Below are 20,223 nucleotides of genomic sequence, written 5' to 3' on the forward strand. Positions count from 1 at the left end.
TAGTATGTCTGGACTTCCAGAAGGCATTTGATAAGGTGCCGCACAAAAGATTAATACACAAGATAAGATCACACGCAGCTAAGGGTAATATATTTGCTTGGATAGAGCTTTGGCTAACCAACAGAAAGCAGAGAGTCAGGATAAATGGGTCTTTTGTGGATGGCAAGCTGTAACTAGTGGGGTGCCACAGGGTTCGGTCCTTGGGCCCCAACTATTTACTTGGATTCAGGAGTAGAAGGTACCATAGCTAAATTTGCAGATGACACCAAAATAGGTGGGAAAGTAAGTTGCAGTGAAGAAATGAGAAATTTACAAATGGATATGGACAGGTTAGGTGAATGGGCCAAAATTTGGCAGATGGAGTTTAACGTGGATAAGTGAGGTTAACCAGTTCAGCTCCTACAGGCAATGGTCACGGTGGTGGTCCCACGGGCCATCGATCTGGTCGGGCGGAAACGACTCTCGTTCCTCCGGCCTGGGTATTCTGCTGCGGGGAGGCAACTTCACCGTCTCCGAGGTCAAGGAGGTGGTGGGCGGGCGACTCCTCGTAGCAGACGTAATGTACAAGAACGCTCCACTCCGGTTAATTAACGTGTATGGCCCGTCACAAGGAGCTGAGCGGCTGGAGGTTTTTCAGCAGCTCCCACTGCTGCTGGCGACCTCCAGGCCGGTCATTCTGGGCGGGGACTTCAACTGCATCATCGATGCGGCTGGACGATCCGGCAGGGCCGGAAGCAGATTGGACGCTACGTCCAGATCCCTGATGGAAACAGTTAAGGATGCCAAGCTGCACGACGTCTTCAGCAACCCTGCAGACGGAGCGCAGCGTAGATACACCTGGTCGCGGCCAGACGGGTCCATTCGTTCCAGGATAGACTTCCTCTTTGTGTCCCGTGCATTCACAGTCAGATCCACCGAGGTCAAGCCGGTGTTCTTCTCTGACCACTGCCTCCTACTGGCGGTCTGCCACTTGGAGAAGGACCTGAGGGTGGGCAGGGGGGCATGGAAGCTATTCGTGCAACTGCTGACCCCAGAGAACATTGAGGAGCTCAAGAGGGCTTATGAAGGTTGGAGAACCATGAAACCCCTCTTTGAGTCCCTGACACACTGGTGGGAAGCGATCAAGGGAAACACCAAGAGGCTTTTCATCCTCAAAAGCATCCAGAAAGCTAGAAAGGAAGAGAGGGAAATGTCCCGACTCCAGAAAAAGATGCAGAATCTGCTCCGGCTGCAGTCGGTGGGGGTCGATGTCAAGGAAGAACTCCAAGAGGTGAAGAGCCAGCAAGCCTAGCCCTTTGCCTCCAAGAACATCTTCCGTTCCAGAGTCCGCTCCGTGGAGCAGGATGAGACGTGCTCACGTTTCTTCTTCCAAAAGGTACAGAGAGAGAGCTCTGTGATCAGCAGCCTGAATGAAGAAGACGGATCAGTAAAGTCAGCGCAGTCCGACATTTTGAGGATCAGCAAATCCTCTTATGCCGGATTTTATGACGTGAAGCCGACGGACAGCACGGCCTCCCAGTCCTCCTTGTCCTCTATCACGGAGGTCTTAGGCGACAGTACACGGGAGAGGCTGGACAAACCGCGAACTCCTGACGAACTGACTTAGGCCCTTGAGTCCTTCGAGAAGAGTAAATCTCCCCAGAAGCGACGGCTTGCCGGCGGAGTTGTATTGGGCTCTGTGGGACTGGATGGGCCCAGACCTGCTAGGGGTGTACGAGAGTATGCTCCTGGCCGGCAGTATGTCAGAATCCATGAGGAAAGGCATCATCACCCTCATGTACAAGCACAAGGAAGAAAGGGAGGAAATTAGAAATTGGCGACCCATTTCACTGTTGAATGTGGACTATAAGATTCTGTCCAAGGTCATCGCCAATCGGGTCAAATCCGCTCTGGAATTGGTGATACACCCTGACCAGACCTGCACTGTGCCGGGCAGGAAGATCTCTGACAGCCTGGCGCTGCTCAGGGATACGATTGCCTATGTGCAGGACAGGGGTGTGGACACCTGCCTCATCAGCCTGGATTAGGAGAAAGCCTTTGACAGAATATCGCACACCTACATGGTGGATGTGCTCTCAAAATGGGGTTTGGGGAGGGAATTCGCAATTGGATCCAGTTGGATCCTACTCTACACTAACATCAGTAGCGCAGTCTCAATCAATGGGTGGGAATCAGATAGCTTTCCAATTAAATCTGGAGTCAGGCAGGGCTGTCCTCTCTCGCCTGTTCTTTGCTGAGTCCATCAGGAAGGATCCGGGCATTAGAGGAGTTACGATCCCAGGCAGTGGAGGCACTCAGATCAAAGCCTCCCTGTACATGGACGATGTCGCCGTCTTCTGTTCTGATCCGCTGTCGGTGTGCAGACTGATCCACATCTGCGACCAGTTCGAACTGGACTCGGGAGCCAAGGTAAATCGTGGGAAGAGCGAGGCCGTGTTCTTTGGGAACTGGGCTGACCGATCCTTTGTCCCCTTCACCGTCAGTGCTGACGGCCTGAAGGTGCTGGGGATATGGTTCAGAGGGACCGGGGTATGCGTTAGAAACTGGAAGGATCCAGTGTCTATGGTGAAAAGGAAACTGGGAATCTGGGAGCGACGCTTCCTCTCCGTTGCGGGTAAGAACCTGGTCATCAGGTGTGAGGCACTCTCGCTGTTGCTGTACATGGCGCAGGTCTGGCCCATTCCAGACTGCTGCGCGACGGCGATCACCCGAGCCATCTTCCGCTTTATCTGGAGGTCGAAAATGGATCGTGTCCGCAGGGACGCGCTGTATAAGCCTCTAGATAAAGGGGGAATAAACGTGCCCAACATCGCCCTCACACTGATGGCCACCTTTGTGTGCGGCTGTATCAAGCTGTGCGTAGACCCTCGGTACGCAAACACCAGGTGTCACTACGTGCTGAGGTTCTACCTGTCCCCGGTTTAGCGAAGGATGGGTGTGGCCACGCTGCCGCGGAACGCTCCAAGTAGTTGGACCGTGCCGTACCACCTGTCCCTGGTGGAAAACTTTATGCAGAAAAACACCTTTGACCCCAAGTCCATCAGGCAGTGGTCGGCACGTAACGTCCTATAGGCCCTGCGGGGAAAGGAGATGGTGGATCCTGTGCGATGTTTCCCCGAGCAGACTGTCAAAGTCGTTTGGCAGAATGCCTCGTCTCCAGAACTTTCCAACAAGCACCAAGACGTAGCTTGGCTGGTGGTGAGAAATGCCCTCCCCGTCAGATCCTTCCTGAAGTCTCACCCTCTCTGCATGTTGACCTCGAGGTGGCTGTCGTGGGGACGAGACCGTTGTTCACCTCTTTGTGGAATGTGCGTTTGCAAAGAAGGTCTGCAGAGAGTTGCCGTGGTTTTTGTCGCGGTTCATCCCAAGCAGTTCTGTGACACAGGTCTCTGTGCTCTACGTGTTGATCCCAGGGACAGGGACGCACATCGAGACAAGCAGGTGGAGGATCATCTACTCGGTGAAAGACGCTCTTTGGTCTGCCCGAAACTTGTTGGTCTTCCAGTGCAATGAGTTGTCCCCAGCAGAGTGTTGCAGACTGGCTGGCACATTCCAAGGCCGAGGACTACGTGCTGAGGGACGCACTAAAGCTTGGGGCAGCCGCCACAAATGCGCAGTGGGGAACGGTCGCTGTCTAAGACCTTTCAGCCATAGTGCACCGAGGGACTGGGAAAGGTATGGACCCCTCGGCCTGAAAGACTCACATTGAATGTATGCAGTGAATATTACATTTATCACAATTGTATTGAAGCACCTCAGAGTGCAACATGATCTATGTAGATAACTTGAATACTATTGCACTGTCTGACTGCCTGTAATGAGCATGTTGAAATGTCTGTAATGTTCATTGATCGTATTGAAGCGTCGCAGGGTGCGACATGATCTATTTGAAAAACTGGAATATGATTGCACTTTTTGCGATGGCCATTTTGAAATGTTTTGTAATGTTCTTTCAGATATTTTATGGATAAGGTATATTTTTCCACAAAAAAACGACAACAGTTACAAAGAAAACCAACAGCAGCAACAACAGCTCTTCTCCACAGTCTGAATTAGAATTTCAGAGTCAGAAAACAGAGCAAAAAAACACGCAGCGTCCTGAAATGACAAACCTGAAATGAAAGTGTACTTAGTGTATCAAGCCTTTAAACTGCATTGCTGAAAACTCCTTCCTGCCTGCTAGTGCAACAAGATGCTGCAAAGTATATTACACAGCGAATCAGGCCTTCAGTCGTCTTGACTTGTGCAGCTCCAGTGACTTCAGGCCTCCAAAAGCAGGCCAGTATTTGAAAGGGCTCCTCTTGACAAGTGTAAGACCCTGATCAAACTAAATATTTTAATTTTCTTAACCAGTGAGATTGAACGAACCGTGATGCATGTCCAAGACAAAATAGAATATAAAGCAATGTAAAGTAAATTAATAACAAATTGAGAAAGTAAATATGGAACACAAAATATTTTAAAACTAGGGCACAGGTTAAAAACATGATCCTAATTTCTGTTGAACTGAATGAGGCGAGTCATTACAGTGCGTGACCGATTTGTTTAAGTGTGCGGGCCCATTAAACTTTTTGCACAGCCGCGCAAATTTAAAGGGGCTTATGTGGCGGTGTGTCTGTGAGGAAACCTCTCCTCATATCTTGTATCCCACTGTGAAACCGTCTTCAGCTCCCAAATTGCACTCAGACAATGTGCTACATTTGCATATTGTGCAGGAGTCGGGGGAGGGGTCATGGGGCTGCCCCTTGTCTCTGTACTTGAAATGGCAGCCAGGCAGCAACTGTAGTGCTTCCTCAAATCCAACCTGAAGAAAAGGCAAGACATGTTGGGTGCTGAGAGGGAGAAGCATTGCCACTTTAGGTTCTACTTGGATTTTACTGAGGTAAAAGGTGATTGAAAAAGTCAAGCCTTTCTCCCCTAGCAGTTACCACTGAGGACAGAAATAATACCGAGCGCTGATCTATCACCGAGCACTGAGGCCGGCCAAGGGGAGGCATCTGAAAGCTGCAGAGAGAGCAAGAAGCCAGGATGGACGACTGAGAATACTGGCTGAGATAGACAGCAAAAACTGTGACACAAGCTCAGGTAAGCGTGGTGTTTTGCAGTTCAAGTTCATCACTTTGTGACAGTATAGGTATTTTTCACTTTCCTAGGATAAGGCTGTTCCCTTTCTAGAAGTTAGAAACAGCCGTGCAGATGTATTTTCTGCGCTCCTTTGCTTGCCTGCTGAATAGGACTGATGGGAGGGGAAAAGGTGATTAAAAGAGAGCCGACATCATTGCAGGCTGGCAGATGGTGTGCTGTGCTGTGCACGCAGGTGGTTTTGTTGTTTGGCTTGTGTGTGACTTCTGGTTGAAGCTGAAAGATTTCTAAAATTTTGAAGGAAATAATCTTCGAGAAGGGGAGAAACATTTTCAACATTTTAACAGGATCTAAGGCTGTTCGCTGTGTCGTACCTGTACTTATCCTTGCTGCCACCTGCCTTCTCACTGCTGATCATCATCTTGTGTTATTATAATGATATAATGCATTGGACTTATTTACTGTGACTTCATAACATGACACATTTCCCTTCTGGTGATGTCATGCTGACATCCCGTAAAGGAAATAGACCAACAGTCAGCCCAAAAGAAGGCCCAATGCCAAGCAAAGGAAGCCCATAAACGAGGATGCTAGACAGCTCGTACAAAAGAAAGCAGGGCATCAGGAAACAACTCAACAGCAACTGACGTAGTACTCTCCAGGTTCAGTGCAGGAGAAGCACTGGAATCAGTAAAAAGTAATGCCCCTACATGTCTGAACATACAACTTAGGAGCAGGAGTAGGCCACTGGGCCCCAAGAGCCTGCTCCACTACTCAGAAGATCATGGCTGATCCGATTGTAACCTCAACCCCACATTCCTGCCTACCAGCGATAACCTTCCAACCCCGCCTTGTTAATCTATCCAGCTCTGTCTTGAAAATATTCAAAGACTCTGTTTCCACCACCTTTCGAGGAAGAGAGTTCCAAGGACTCTCTACACTCTGGGAGAAACGCTGCTGACTTTGCCTTCCCTGTAGATGTGGAAGGACTTTAGCTGCATACCTGGTCAGCTGGCAAGCTCCACAGACCGATCGGCGCAGGCTTGGAGGGCCGAAGGGCCTGTTCCTGTGCTGTACTTTTTTTTCTTCTTTGTTCTTTGACTGCTCAAGCTGAAAGCAAAGACAAAAATACAGCAGGCCTCGATCGAAGAACTCCTCTGCGCTGTGAGCTAGTTGCTCACACGGAAACTCAGCTACAAAGACTCATGGATTGTCTCTCATGCCTGTCACGTGTTCTCCCTTGTGACTGAGTGTTTCTCGAAATTTTCCATTACCTGCCAGTTACACGACACATCTAGCGCAACCGTAGACAGCGACCTTTCTCCATTACGCCTTTGCCCCAAACTTTAGTGCGTCCCTCAGCACGTAGTCCTGGACCTTGGAATGTGCCAACTCTTTGCAATGGAAGACCAACAAGTTTCGGACAGCCAAAGAGTGTCTTTCACCGAGTGGATCCTCCGGCGGTAGTTGATGTTTGTCTCGGCGTGTGTCCCTGGGAACAGCCCCTGGAGCACAGAGTCCATACCTGTGTCACGGAACTGCTCGGGATGCACCTCGACAAGAACCACGGCCACTCTCTTCAGAGTTCTGGTGATGAGGCATTCTGCCAAATGACCCTGACGGTCTGTTCGGCGAACCGTCCGCCGGAATCCACCATCTCCTTTTCCCGCAGGGCCTCTAGGGTGATACGTGCTAACCACTGCCTGATGGACTTGCGGACAAAGGTGTTTCTCTGCATAAGTTTTTCCACACGGGGCAGGTGATACGGCACTTGGAGCGTTCCGCGGCAGGGTGGCCAGACCCATCCTTCGCAACACCAGGGACAGGTAGAACCTCAGCACGTAGTGACGCTTGGTGTTTGGGTCTACACACAGCTTGATACTGCCATACACAAAGGTGGCCATCAGGATGAGGGTGATGTTGGGCATGTTTTTTCCCCCTTCATCCAGAGTTTTTTTACATCATGTCCCTGCAAACAGGATCCACTTTTGACCTCCAGATAAAGCGGAAGATGGCTGGCGTGATCGCCACAGCGCAGGAGTGAGGAATGGGCCAGACCTGCGCCACGTACAGCAACACCTGTCCCTGGTGGAAAAATTTATGCAGAAAAACACCTTTGACCACAAGTCCATCAGGCAGTGGTCAGCACGTAACGTCCTAGAGGCCCTGAGGGAAAAGGAGAGGGTGGACCCTGTGGGATGGTTCCCCGAGCAGACTGTCAAAGTCATTTGGCAGAATGCCTCATCGCCAGAACTTTCCAACAAGCACCAAGACGTAGCTTGGCTGGTGGTGAGAAAGGCCCTCCCCGTCAGATCCTTCCTACACGCCAGGAGGCTCACCCCCTCTGCACGTTGCCCTCGAGGCGGCTGTGGTGGGGAAGAGACCGTTGTCCACCTCCTTGTGGATTGTGCCTTTGCAAAGAAAGTCTGGAGAGAGATGCAGTGGTTGCTGTCGAGGTTCATCCCGAGCAGTTCTGTGACACAGGACTCTGTGCTCTACGGGCTGTTCCCAGGGACACACACCGAGACAAACATCGACTGCAGCTGGAGGATCATCAACTCGGTGAAAGACGCGCTTTGGTCTGCCCGAAACTTGTTGGTCTTCCAGCACAAAGAGTTGTCCCCGACCGATTGTTGCGGACTGGCACAATCCAAAGTCCAGGACTACGTGCTGAGGGACGCACTAAAGCTTGGGGCAGCTGCCGCAAAGGCGCAATGGGGAAGGGTCGCTGTCTAAGACCTTTCTACCACAGCGCACCGAGAGACTGGGAACTGTTTAGAGCCCCTCGGGCTGTACAGATCAAAATGAAAGGCTGTAAATGATTGTAATATTGTTTGTACTGATGCACCTGGTGATACATTTTGTAAAAGTTTAACCTGGATTGTACCCTTGTAATGTTGTTTTTGAAATGGTTTGGAATGTGATTGAAGATATTTTATAAATAAAGTATATTTTTACAAAACAAAAAAAAAAAAATCTGTTCTTATCAGTTTAATATCTGATACGTCCCTTATCTGGGGACCATATATTAAATTGATTTTTGGAGCAGGGAGATGGAATAGGGGCTTGCTCCGTCCACTCCACGCATCGACCCGGTATTGCAGTATCTCTGGGAATGGTGCACCACCCCTTTCCAGGGGATTTTCAATGCTAAAAATAGTTTTCTTACAAACATCTGCTTTCTTTACTTTTCAACATGCACATCTTTCAAAACACAACTTTCTTTCTTTCTCATCGCTTCTCGGCCTTTCGGCTAAGATCAAGTGTTGCAGGGGCGACACCATGGTCCTGCCAAGGCAAGGTCGGGATGGAAGGGCGATAACCAATCGCAATCCAAATCCATACCGTGGGCTACCTATCACCGTCCGAGTCACGGTGAACCACAGCGAAGGAGGATCACCTATGGATCGGGGCTTCTTCACCAGGAGGATCCTGTTGAAGGCGTGCGGCTTCCAAGCTACGGAGATCTTCACCCTGCATGACTCCCGCAAAGGTGGTTATTTTGACGTGTCGTTCAAGCGGGTGGCAGACTGCGTCCGGCTCCTGAGGGTGTTCGAGGAGAAGAGAGACCTGCCGGAGATGAAGATCCTGACGGCGGAGCCGCACTTTTCTCTGCCGTTGCAACGGGAACGTGAGGTGATGGTGCATGTGTACAACCCCTTCGTCCCTGTCGCCGACGTGGTCACCTTCCTCACCAGGTACTTCGATAAGGTGGGGAGCGGCACCGAGATTCGAGACGACTTGGGGATCTGGACAGGCAAACGCCTGTTTAAGGTCACGCTAAAGACCGATGGTAAGGGAGCTATTTTCCACCCTCCCTCCAGTTTCGCTATCGGGGGAAACCGGGGCTACCTGGTCTACGCTGGGCAACCCAAGCATTGTCGCTCATGCGGCAAGGCTGGTCATGTGGCGGCCAACTGCAGCGCCTCCCTCTGCAAGATCTGCAAACAGGAAGGGCACCAGACAAAAGACTGCAAACAGGCCAAGTGCTGCAACCTGTGTGGCGAGGCAAGTCACCTCTACAGGACCTGCCCCAAACGCTGCCGTACTTACGCACAGGCAGCCAAAGCCGACCAGGGGGAAGCAGAAGAAATGTTCCGGGTCACTCCAACCACCAAGGCCCCCAGGGAGCTCAACGGGACAAAGGAGGACACAGAGAGAGACAAGGTGGAGAAAGAGATTGAGGCAACAGAGAGCCAATCAACAGCACTACCCCCTGAACCTCCCAGTCCTCAGGACAGCGAATCAATGGAGGAGGAGGCAGCAGTGGAAAAGCAGCAGGGGGAGTGGCGGACGGTGAAGAACAAGAAAAGTAAGAGGGAGCGAAGAAGAAGCAAAGGCGTTTCCCAGAGAAGCGGCAAGAGGCGTCTCCCATCCGACACGGATGACAAGGGCAGCAGCTCTTCGGATGATGAAGTGCCAGAGCGGCACCGACAGAAGAGGCGGCAAAGCTCCAGGGCGTTGGAGGACGAGACACCCGAGCTCCAGAAAATTGGAGACAACAAGGAGACCAGCGCACCCCAACTTTGCCTGCAACCTGAGGAGGCCAGTGCACCACAGCCCCTGGAATCTGGGAGCAGTGAGGCAATCATCGCACCCCAGCTCCAGGAAGCCGGGAACAGCAACACCCCAGAGGGGGTGAGTTTTGGAGAAGCTTCTCCAGCAAAGGTCATCTCAAAACCCGCTCTCTACGTGAACCTCCAGATGCCACTGGAGCAGAACACGGCCAAGGAGATCTACCTCAGCCCATCCAAAGTGAAGGAATTTGAGCTCACTACGGGTATGAAGGAGCAGACTAAAGGTCTGGGACTCTCAGAGACAGTGGGTTTGGTAGGAGAATAAATGCTTTAAAATGGGTTTAAAGATTGTATCCATAAATGTGCGTAGCATTAAATCTACTACGCGATGTGTTGCGACCTTGGACTACCTAGCCAAGGTCAAAGCTGACCTGTTGTTTCTGCAGGAGTGTGCGATACCGCACCTCAGCTCCTACAGGCAATGGTCACGATGGTGGTCCCACGGGCCATCGATCTGGTCGGGCGGAAACGACTCTCGTTCCTCCGGCCTGGGTATTCTGCTGCGGGGAGGCAACTTCACCGTCTCCGAGGTCAAGGAGGTGGTGGGCGGGCGACTCCTGGTAGCAGACGTAATGTACAAGAACGCTCCACTCCGATTAATTAACGTGTATGGCCCGGCACAAGGGGCTGAGCGGCTGGAGGTTTTTCAGCAGCTCCCACTGCTGCTGGCGACCTCCAGGCCGGTCATTCTGGGCGGGGACTTCAACTGCATCATCGATGCGGCTGGACGATCCGGCAGGGCCGGAAGCAGATTGGACGCTACGTCCAGATCCCTGATGGAAACAGTTAAGGATGCCAAGCTGCACGACGTCTTCAGCAACCCTGCAGACGGAGCGCAGCGTAGATACACCTGGTCGCGGCCAGACGGGTCCATTCGTTCCAGGATAGACTTCCTGTTTGTGTCCCGTGCATTCACAGTCAGATCCACCGAGGTCAAGCCGGTGTTCTTCTCTGACCACTGCCTGCTACTGGCGGATTGCCACTTGGAGGAAGACCTGAGGGTGGGCAGGGGGGCATGGAAGCTAAATGTGCAACTGCTGACCCCAGAGAACATTGAGGAGCTCAAGAGGGATTACAAAGGTTGGAGAACCGTGAAACCCCTCTTTGAGTCCCTGACACACTGGTGGGAAGTGATCAAGGGAAGCATCAAGAGGTTTTTCATCCGCAAAGGCACCCAGAAAGCTAGAAAGGAACAGAGGGAAATGTCCCGACTCCAGGAAAAGATGCAGAATCTGCTCCGGCTGCGGTCGATGGGGGTCGATGTCAAGGAGGAGCTCCAAGAGGTGAAGGGCCAGCAAGCCTCGCACTTTGCCTCGGAGGCCTCCAAGATCATCTTCCGTTCCAGAGTCCGCTCCGTGGAGCAGGATGAGACGTGCTCACGTTTCTTCTTCCAAAAGGTACACAGAGAGCGCTCTGTGATCAGCAGCCTGAAGGAAGAAGACGGCTCAGTAAAGTCATCACGGTCCGACATTCTGAGGATCAGCAAATCCTTTTATGCCGGACTGTATGACGTGAAGCCCACGGACAGCACGGCCTCCCAGTCCTTCCTGTCCTCTATCACGGAGGTCTTAGACCACAGTACGCGGGAGAGCCTAGACAAACCGCTAACTCCTGACGAACTGACTAAGGCCCTCGAGTCCTTCGAGAAGAGTAAAACCCCCGGAAGCGACGGCCTGCCGGCGGAGTTGTATTCGGCTCTGTGGGACTTGATCGGCCCAGACCTGCTAGAAGTGTACGAGAGTATGCTCCTGGCCGGCAGCATGTCAGAATCCATGAGGAAAGGCATCATCACCCTCATCTACAAGCACAAGGGGGAAAGGGAGGAAATTAGAAATTGGCGACCCATTTCACTGTTGAATGTGGACTATAAGATTCTGTCCAAGGTCATCGCCAACCGGGTCAAATCCGCTCTGGAATTGGTGATTCACCCTGACCAGACCTGCTCTGTGCCAGGCAGGAAGATCTCTGACAGCCTGGCGCTGCTCAGGGATACGATTGCCTATGTACAGGACAGGGGTGTGGATACCTGCCTCATCAGCTTGGATCAGGAGAAGGCCTTTGACAGAATATCGCACACCTACATGGGGGATGTGCTCTCCAAAATGGGCTTTGGGGAGGGAATTCGAAATTGGATCCAACTGCTCTACACTAACATCAGTAGCGCAGTCTCAATCAATGGGTGGGAAACAGATAGCTTTCCCATTAAATCTGGAGTCAGGCAGGGCTGTCCTCTCTCGCCTGTCCTTTTCGTGTGCTGCATAGAACCCTTTGCCGAGTCCATCAGGAAGGATCCGGGCATAAGAGGAGTGACGATCCCAGGCAGTGGAGGCACTCAGGTAAAAGCCTCCCTGTACATGGACGACGTCGCCGTTTTCTGCTCGGATCCGCTGTCGGTGCGCAGACTGATGCACGTCTGCGACCAGTTCGAACTGGCCTCGGGAGCCAAGGTAAATCGTGGGAAGAGCGAGGCCATGTTCTTTGGGAACTGGGCTGACCGATCCTTTGTCCCCTTCACTGTCAGGGCTGACGGCCTGAAGGTGCTGGGGATATGGTTCGGAGGGACCGGGGCATGCGTTAGAAACTGGAAGGAGCGAGTGGCTATGGTGAAAAGGAAACTGGGCATGTGGGAGCGACGCTCCCTCTCCATTGCGGGTAAGAACCTGGTCATCAGGTGTGAGGTACTCTCGCTGTTGCTGTACGTGGCGCAGGTCTGGCCCATTCCACACTCCTGCGCGATGGCGATCACTCGAACCATCTTCCGCTTTATCTGGAGGTCGAAAATGGATCGTGTCTGCAGGGACGCGATGTACAAGCCTCTAGATAAAGGGGGAAAAAACGTGCCCAACATCGCCCTCATACTGATGGCCACCTTTGTGTGTGGCTGCATCAAGCGGTGCGTAGACCCTCAGTACGCAAACACCAAGTGTCACTACGTGCTGAGGTTCTACCTGTCCCCGGTGTTGCGAAGGATGGGTCTGGCCACGCTGCTGCGGAACGCTCCAAGTAGTTGGACCGTGCCGTACCACCTGTCCCTGGTGGAAAAATTTATGCAGAAAAACACCTTTGACCACAAGTCCATCAGGCAGTGGTCAGCACGTAACGTCCTAGAGGCCCTGAGGGAAAAGGAGAGGGTGGACCCTGTGGGATGGTTCCCCGAGCAGACTGTGAAAGTCATTTGGCAGAATGCCTCATCGCCAGAACTTTCCAACAAGCACCAAGACGTAGCTTGGCTGGTGGTGAGAAAGGCCCTCCCCGTCAGATCCTTCCTACACGCCAGGAGTCTCACCCCCTCTGCACGTTGCCCTCGAGGTGGCTGTGGTGGGGAAGAGACCGTTGTTCACCTCCTTGTGGATTGTGCCTTTGCAAAGAAAGTCTGGAGAGAGATGCAGTGGTTGCTGTCGAGGTTCATCCCGAGCAGTTCTGTGACACAGGACTCTGTGCTCTACGGGCTGTTCCCAGGGACACACACCGAGACAAACATCGACTGCAGCTGGAGGATCATCAACTCGGTGAAAGACGCGCTTTGGTCTGCCCGAAACTTGTTGGTCTTCCAGCACAAAGAGTTGTCCCCGACCGATTGTTGCGGACTGGCACAATCCAAAGTCCAGGACTACGTGCTGAGGGACGCACTAAAGCTTGGGGCAGCTGCCGCAAAGGCGCAATGGGGAAGGGTCGCTGTCTAAGACCTTTCTACCACAGCGCACCGAGAGACTGGGAACTGTTTAGAGCCCCTCGGGCTGTACAGATCAAAATGAAAGGCTGTAAATGATTGTAATATTGTTTGTACTGATGCACCTGGTGATACATTTTGTAAAAGTTTAACCTGGATTGTACCCTTGTAATGTTGTTTTTGAAATGGTTTTGAATGTGATTGAAGATTTTTATGAATAAAGTATATTTTTACAAAAAAAAAAAAAAAAAAATCTGTTCTTATCAGTTTAATATCTGATACGTCCCTTATCTGGGGACCATATATTAAATTGATTTTTGGAGCAGGGAGATGGAATAGGGGCTTGCTCCGTCCACTCCACGCATCGACCCGGTATTGCAGTATCTCTGGGAATGGTGCACCACCCCTTTCCAGGGGATTTTCAATGCTAAAAATAGTTTTCTTACAAACATCTGCTTTCTTTACTTTTCAACATGCACATCTTTCAAAACACAACTTTCTTTCTTTCTCATCGCTTCTTGGCCTTTTGGCTAACATCAAGTGTAGTGTTGCAGGGGCGACACCATGGTCCTGCCAGGGCAAGGTCGGGATGGAAGGGCGATAACCAATCGCAATCCAAATCTATACCGTGGGTTATCTATCACCGTCCGAGTCACGGTGAACCACAGCGAAGGAGGATCACCTATGGATCGGGGCTTCTTCACCAGGAGGATCCTGTTGAAGGCGTGCGGCTTCCAAGCTACGGAGATCTTTATCCTGCACGACTCCCGCAAAGGGGGTTATTTTGACGTCACGTTCAAGCGGGTGGCAGACTGCGTCCGGCTCCTGAGGGTGTTCGAGGAGAAGAGAGACCTGCCGGAGATGAAGATCCTGACGGCGGAGCCGCACTTTTCTCTGCCGTTGCAACGGGAACGTGAGGTGATGGTGCATGTGTACAACCCCTTCGTCCCTGTCGCCGACGTGGTCACCTTCCTCACCAGGTACTTCGATAAGGTGGGGAGCGGCACCGAGATTCGAGACGACTTGGGGATCTGGACAGGCAAACGCCTGTTTACGGTCACGCTAAAGACCGATGGTAAAGGAGCCATTTTCCACCCTCCTTCCAGTTTCGCAATCGGGGGAAACCGTGGCTACCTGGTCTACGCTGGGCAACCCAAGCATTGTCGCTCATGCGGCAAGGCTGGCCATGTGGCGGCCAACTGCAGCGCCTCCCTCTGCAAGATCTGCAAACAGGAAGGGCACCAGACAAAAGACTGCAAACAGGCCAAGTGCTGCAACCTGTGTGGCGAGGCAAGTCACCTCTACAGGACCTGCCCCAAACGCTGCCGTACTTACGCACAGGCAGCCAAAGCCGACCAGGGGGAAGCAGAAGAAAGGTTCCGTGTCACTCCAACCACCAAGGCCCCCAGGGAGCTCAACGGGACAAAGGAGGACACAGAGAGAGACAAGGTGGAGAAAGAGATTGAGGCAACAGAGAGCCAATCAACAGCACTACCCCCTGAACCTCCCAGTCCTCAGGACAGCGAATCAATGGAGGAGGAGGCAGCAGTGGAAAAGCAGCAGGGGGAGTGGCGGACGGTGAAGAACAAGAAAAGTAAGAGGGAGCGAAGAAGAAGCAAAGGCGTTTCCCAGAGAAGCGGCAAGAGGCGTCTCCCATCCGACACGGATGACAAGGGCAGCAGCTCTTCGGATGATGAAGTGCCAGAGCGGCACCGACAGAAGAGGCGGCAAAGCTCCAGGGCGTTGGAGGACGAGACACCCGAGCTCCAGAAAATTGGAGACAACAAGGAGACCAGCGCACCCCAACTTTGCCTGCAACCTGAGGAGGCCAGTGCACCACAGCCCCTGGAATCTGGGAGCAGTGAGGCAATCATCGCACCCCAGCTCCAGGAAGCCGGGAACAGCAACACCCCAGAGGGGGTGAGTTTTGGAGAAGCTTCTCCAGCAAAGGTCATCTCAAAACCCGCTCTCTACGTGAACCTCCAGATGCCACTGGAGCAGAACACGGCCAAGGAGATCTACCTCAGCCCATCCAAAGTGAAGGAATTTGAGCTCACTACGGGTATGAAGGAGCAGACTAAAGGTCTGGGACTCTCAGAGACAGTGGGTTTGGTAGGAGAATAAATGCTTTAAAATGGGTTTAAAGATTGTATCCATAAATGTGCGTAGCATTAAATCTACTACGCGATGTGTTGCGACCTTGGACTACCTAGCCAAGGTCAAAGCTGACCTGTTGTTTCTGCAGGAGTGTGCGATACCGCACCTCAGCTCCTACAGGCAATGGTCACGATGGTGGTCCCACGGGCCATCGATCTGGTCGGGCGGAAACGACTCTCGTTCCTCCGGCCTGGGTATTCTGCTGCGGGGAGGCAACTTCACCGTCTCCGAGGTCAAGGAGGTGGTGGGCGGGCGACTCCTGGTAGCAGACGTAATGTACAAGAACGCTCCACTCCGGTTAATTAACGTGTATGGCCCGGCACAAGGGGCTGAGCGGCTGGAGGTTTTTCAGCAGCTCCCACTGCTGCTGGCGACCTCCAGGCCGGTCATTCTGGGCGGGGACTTCAACTGCATCATCGATGCGGCTGGACGATCCGGCAGGGCCGGAAGCAGATTGGACGCTACGTCCAGATCCCTGATGGAAACAGTTAAGGATGCCAAGCTGCACGACGTCTTCAGCAACCCTGCAGACGGAGCGCAGCGTAGATACACCTGGTCGCGGCCAGACGGGTCCATTCGTTCCAGGATAGACTTCCTCTTTGTGTCCCGTGCATTCACAGTCAGATCCACCGAGGTCAAGCCGGTGTTCTTCTCTGACCACTGCCTCCTACTGGCGGACTGCCACTTGGAGGAAGACCTGAGGGTGGGCAGGGGGGCATGGAAGCTAAATGTGCAACTGCTGACCCCAGAGAACATTGAGGAGCTCAAGAGGGATTACAAAGGTTGGAGAACCGTGAAACCCCTCTTTGAGTCCCTGACACACTGGTGGGAAGTGATCAAGGGAAGCATCAAGAGGTTTTTCATCCGCAAAGGCACCCAGAAAGCTAGAAAGGAACAGAGGGAAATGTCCCGACTCCAGGAAAAGATGCAGAATCTGCTCCGGCTGCAGTCGATGGGGGTCGATGTCAAGGAGGAGCTCCAAGAGGTGAAGGGCCAGCAAGCCTCGCACTTTGCCTCGGAGGCCTCCAAGATCATCTTCCGTTCCAGAGTCCGCTCCGTGGAGAAGGATGAGACGTGCTCACGTTTCTTCTTCCAAAAGGTACACAGAGAGCGCTCTGTGATCAGCAGCCTGAAGGAAGAAGACGGCTCAGTAAAGTCATCACGGTCCGACATTCTGAGGATCAGCAAATCCTTTTATGCCGGACTGTATGACGTGAAGCCCACGGACAGCACGGCCTCCCAGTCCTTCCTGTCCTCTATCACGGAGGTCTTAGACCACAGTACGCGGGAGAGCCTGGACAAACCGCTAACTCCTGACGAACTGACTAAGGCCCTCGAGTCCTTCGAGAAGAGTAAAACCCCCGGAAGCGACGGCCTGCCGGCGGAGTTGTATTCGGCTCTGTGGGACTTGATCGGCCCAGACCTGCTAGAAGTGTACGAGAGTATGCTCCTGGCCGGCAGCATGTCAGAATCCATGAGGAAAGGCATCATCACCCTCATCTACAAGCACAAGGGGGAAAGGGAGGAAATTAGAAATTGGCGACCCATTTCACTGTTGAATGTGGACTATAAGATTCTGTCCAAGGTCATCGCCAACTGGGTCAAATCCGCTCTGGAATTGGTGATTCACCCTGACCAGACCTGCTCTGTGCCAGGCAGGAAGATCTCTGACAGCCTGGCGCTGCTCAGGGATACGATTGCCTATGTACAGGACAGGGGTGTGGATACCTGCCTCATCAGCTTGGATCAGGAGAAGGCCTTTGACAGAATATCGCACACCTACATGGGGGATGTGCTCTCCAAAATGGGCTTTGGGGAGGGAATTCGAAATTGGATCCAACTGCTCTACACTAACATCAGTAGCGCAGTCTCAATCAATGGGTGGGAAACAGATAGCTTCCCGATCAAATCTGGAGTCAGGCAGGGCTGTCCTCTCTCGCCTGTCCTTTTCGTGTGTTGCATAGAACCCTTTGCCGAGTCCATCAGGAAGGATCCGGGCATAAGAGGAGTGACGATCCCAGGCAGTGGAGGCACTCAGGTAAAAGCCTCCCTGTACATGGACGACGTCGCCGTCTTCTGCTCGGGTCCGCTGTCGGTGCGCAGACTGATGCACATCTGCGACCAGTTCGAACTGGCCTCGGGAGCCAAGGTAAATCGTGGGAAGAGCGAGGCCATGTTCTTTGGGAACTGGGCTGACCGATCCTTTGTCCCCTTCACTGTCAGGGCTGACGGCCTGAAGGTGCTGGGGATATGGTTCGGAGGGACCGGGGCATGCGTTAGAAACTGGAAGGAGCGAGTGGCTATGGTGAAGAGGAAACTGGGCATGTGGGAGCGACGCTCCCTCTCCATTGCGGGTAAGAACCTGGTCATCAGGTGCGAGGTACTCTCGCTGTTGCTGTACGTGGCGCAGGTCTGGCCCATTCCAGACTCCTGCGCGACGGCGATCACTCGAGCCATCTTCCGCTTTATCTGGAGGTCGAAAATGGATCGTGTCCGCAGGGACGCGATGTACAAGCCTCTAGATAAAGGGGGAAAAAACGTGCCCAACATCGCCCTCATACTGATGGCCACCTTTGTGTGTGGCTGCATCAAGCGGTGCGTAGACCCTCAGTACGCAAACACCAAGTGTCACTACGTGCTGAGGTTCTACCTGTCCCCGGTGTTGCGAAGGATGGGTCTGGCCACGCTGCCGCGGAACGCTCCAAGTAGTTGGACCGTGCCGTACCACCTGTCCCTGGTGGAAAAATTTATGCAGAAAAACACCTTTGACCACAAGTCCATCAGGCAGTGGTCAGCACGTAACGTCCTAGAGGCCCTGAGGGATAAGGAGAGGGTGGACCCTGTGGGATGGTTCCCCGAGCAGACTGTCAAAGTCATTTGGCAGAATGCCTCATCGCCAGAACTTTCCAACAAGCACCAAGACGTAGCTTGGCTGGTGGTGAGAAAGGCCCTCCCCGTCAGATCCTTCCTACACGCCAGGAAGCTCACCCCCTCTGCACGTTGCCCTCGAGGTGGCTGTGGTGGGGAAGAGACCGTTGTCCACCTCCTTGTGGATTGTGCCTTTGCAAAGAAAGTCTGGAGAGAGATGCAGTGGTTGCTGTCGAGGTTCATCCCGAGCAGTTCTGTGACACAGGACTCTGTGCTCTACGGGCTGTTCCCAGGGACACACACCGAGACAAACATCGACTGCAGCTGGAGGATCATCAACTCGGTGAAAGAGGCGCTTTGGTCTGCCCGAAACTTGTTGGTCTTCCAGCACAAAGAGTTGTCCCCGACCGATTGTTGCGGACTGGCACAATCCAAAGTCCAGGACTACGTGCTGAGGGACGCACTAAAGCTTGGGGCAGCTGCCGCAAAGGCGCAATGGGGAAGGGTCGCTGTCTAAGACCTTTCTGCCACAGCGCACCGAGAGACTGGGAACTGTTTAGAGCCCCTCGGGCTGTACAGCTCAAAATGAAAGGCTGTAAATGATTGTAATATTGTTTGTACTGATGCACCTGGTGATACATTTTGTAAAAGTTTAACCTGGATTGTACCCTTGTAATGGTGTTTTTGGAATGGTTTGGAATGTGATTGAAGATATTTTATGAATAAAGTATATTTTTGCAAAAAAAAAAAAAAAATCTGTTCTTATCAGTTTAATATCTGATACGTCCCTTATCTGGGGACCATATATTAAATTGATTTTTGGAGCAGGGAGATGGAATAGGGGCTTACTCCGTCCACTCCACGCATCGACCCGGTATTGCAGTATCTCTGGGAATGGTGCACCACCCCTTTCCAGGGGATTTTCAATGCTAAAAATAGTTTTCTTACAAACATCTGCTTTCTTTACTTTTCAAAACCCAACTTTCTTTCTTTCTCACTCACCCGCACCATCTACACACAAAAAACACGCACGCTCACCCAACGCTCACAGACACCACTCTCATCTCACAAACACTCTACCTCACTCATACAAAAACATCTTTCACTTGCAAATACACCTCTCAAACACTCTCTCAGCTGCACCTTTCGCCTCACAACATTTTCAACCAGCTCTCTGCTGCCGCTCCCGCCCGCTGCTGCTGCTGCTGCTGATACAGCAACAGTCAAAACTCACACCTCAAAGCTCACACACTTTACACAGCTACTCGGAAACGTCTACATCCACGTTCACACAATCCTTACACTGCACAAGGAGCCCATTCCGCCCGTCGTGACTGCACCAGCTCTCCCAATGAACATTTCACTTCGTGCCATTCTCCTGCCTTCTCCACGTAACCCAGCACATGCTTTCTTTTCAAATAATCATCTCAGTCCCTCTTCAATTGAACCTGCCTCCGCCACGCTATCAGGCGGTGCATTCTAGACCCTGACCACTCGCTGCTCCTATCACTTTTGCTTCTTCTGCTAGTTACTTTAAACCTGTGCCCGCTCCTTCTCGATCCTTTCATCGGTGCAAGCAGTTTCTCCCTATCTACTCTCTCCAGATACCTCATGATTTTCAATACCTCTATCAAGTCTCCTCTCAGACTTCTTTTCCCCAAGGAATACAGTCCCAACTTCTCCAATCTTACTTCATAACTCAACTTCCTCGCCCCTGGAACCAAACTCGTAAACCTCTTCTGCACTCTCTCCAATGCCTTCACTACCCTCCTAAAATGCAAGTCAAAATGCAATCCATCAGAGTCAGCATGGCTTTATGAAGACTAAATCGTGTTTGACTAAATTGCTAGAGTTCTTTGAAGATGTGAC

General features: G+C 52.2%; 1 non-coding gene and 2 pseudogenes across 1 annotated transcript; all 3 read left to right on the forward strand.

The window, feature by feature from the left end:
* The first annotated feature begins 8,030 nt into the window (after positions 1-8,030).
* On the forward strand, positions 8,031-8,211 carry LOC144675307 (U2 spliceosomal RNA; annotated as a pseudogene).
* Positions 8,212-13,553: 5,342 nt separating this feature from the next.
* Positions 13,554-13,735, forward strand: LOC144675306 (U2 spliceosomal RNA). Its single transcript, XR_013574923.1, has one exon. It is a non-coding gene; the product is annotated as a U2 spliceosomal RNA (small nuclear RNA).
* A 5,348-nt stretch (positions 13,736-19,083) lies between these two features.
* Positions 19,084-19,262, forward strand: LOC144675308 (U2 spliceosomal RNA; annotated as a pseudogene).
* The last annotated feature ends 961 nt before the right edge of the window (positions 19,263-20,223 follow it).

Source organism: Cetorhinus maximus, unplaced genomic scaffold (assembly GCF_964194155.1).
Source record: "Cetorhinus maximus unplaced genomic scaffold, sCetMax3.hap1.1 HAP1_SCAFFOLD_943, whole genome shotgun sequence".
Lineage (NCBI taxonomy): Eukaryota > Metazoa > Chordata > Chondrichthyes > Lamniformes > Cetorhinidae > Cetorhinus > Cetorhinus maximus.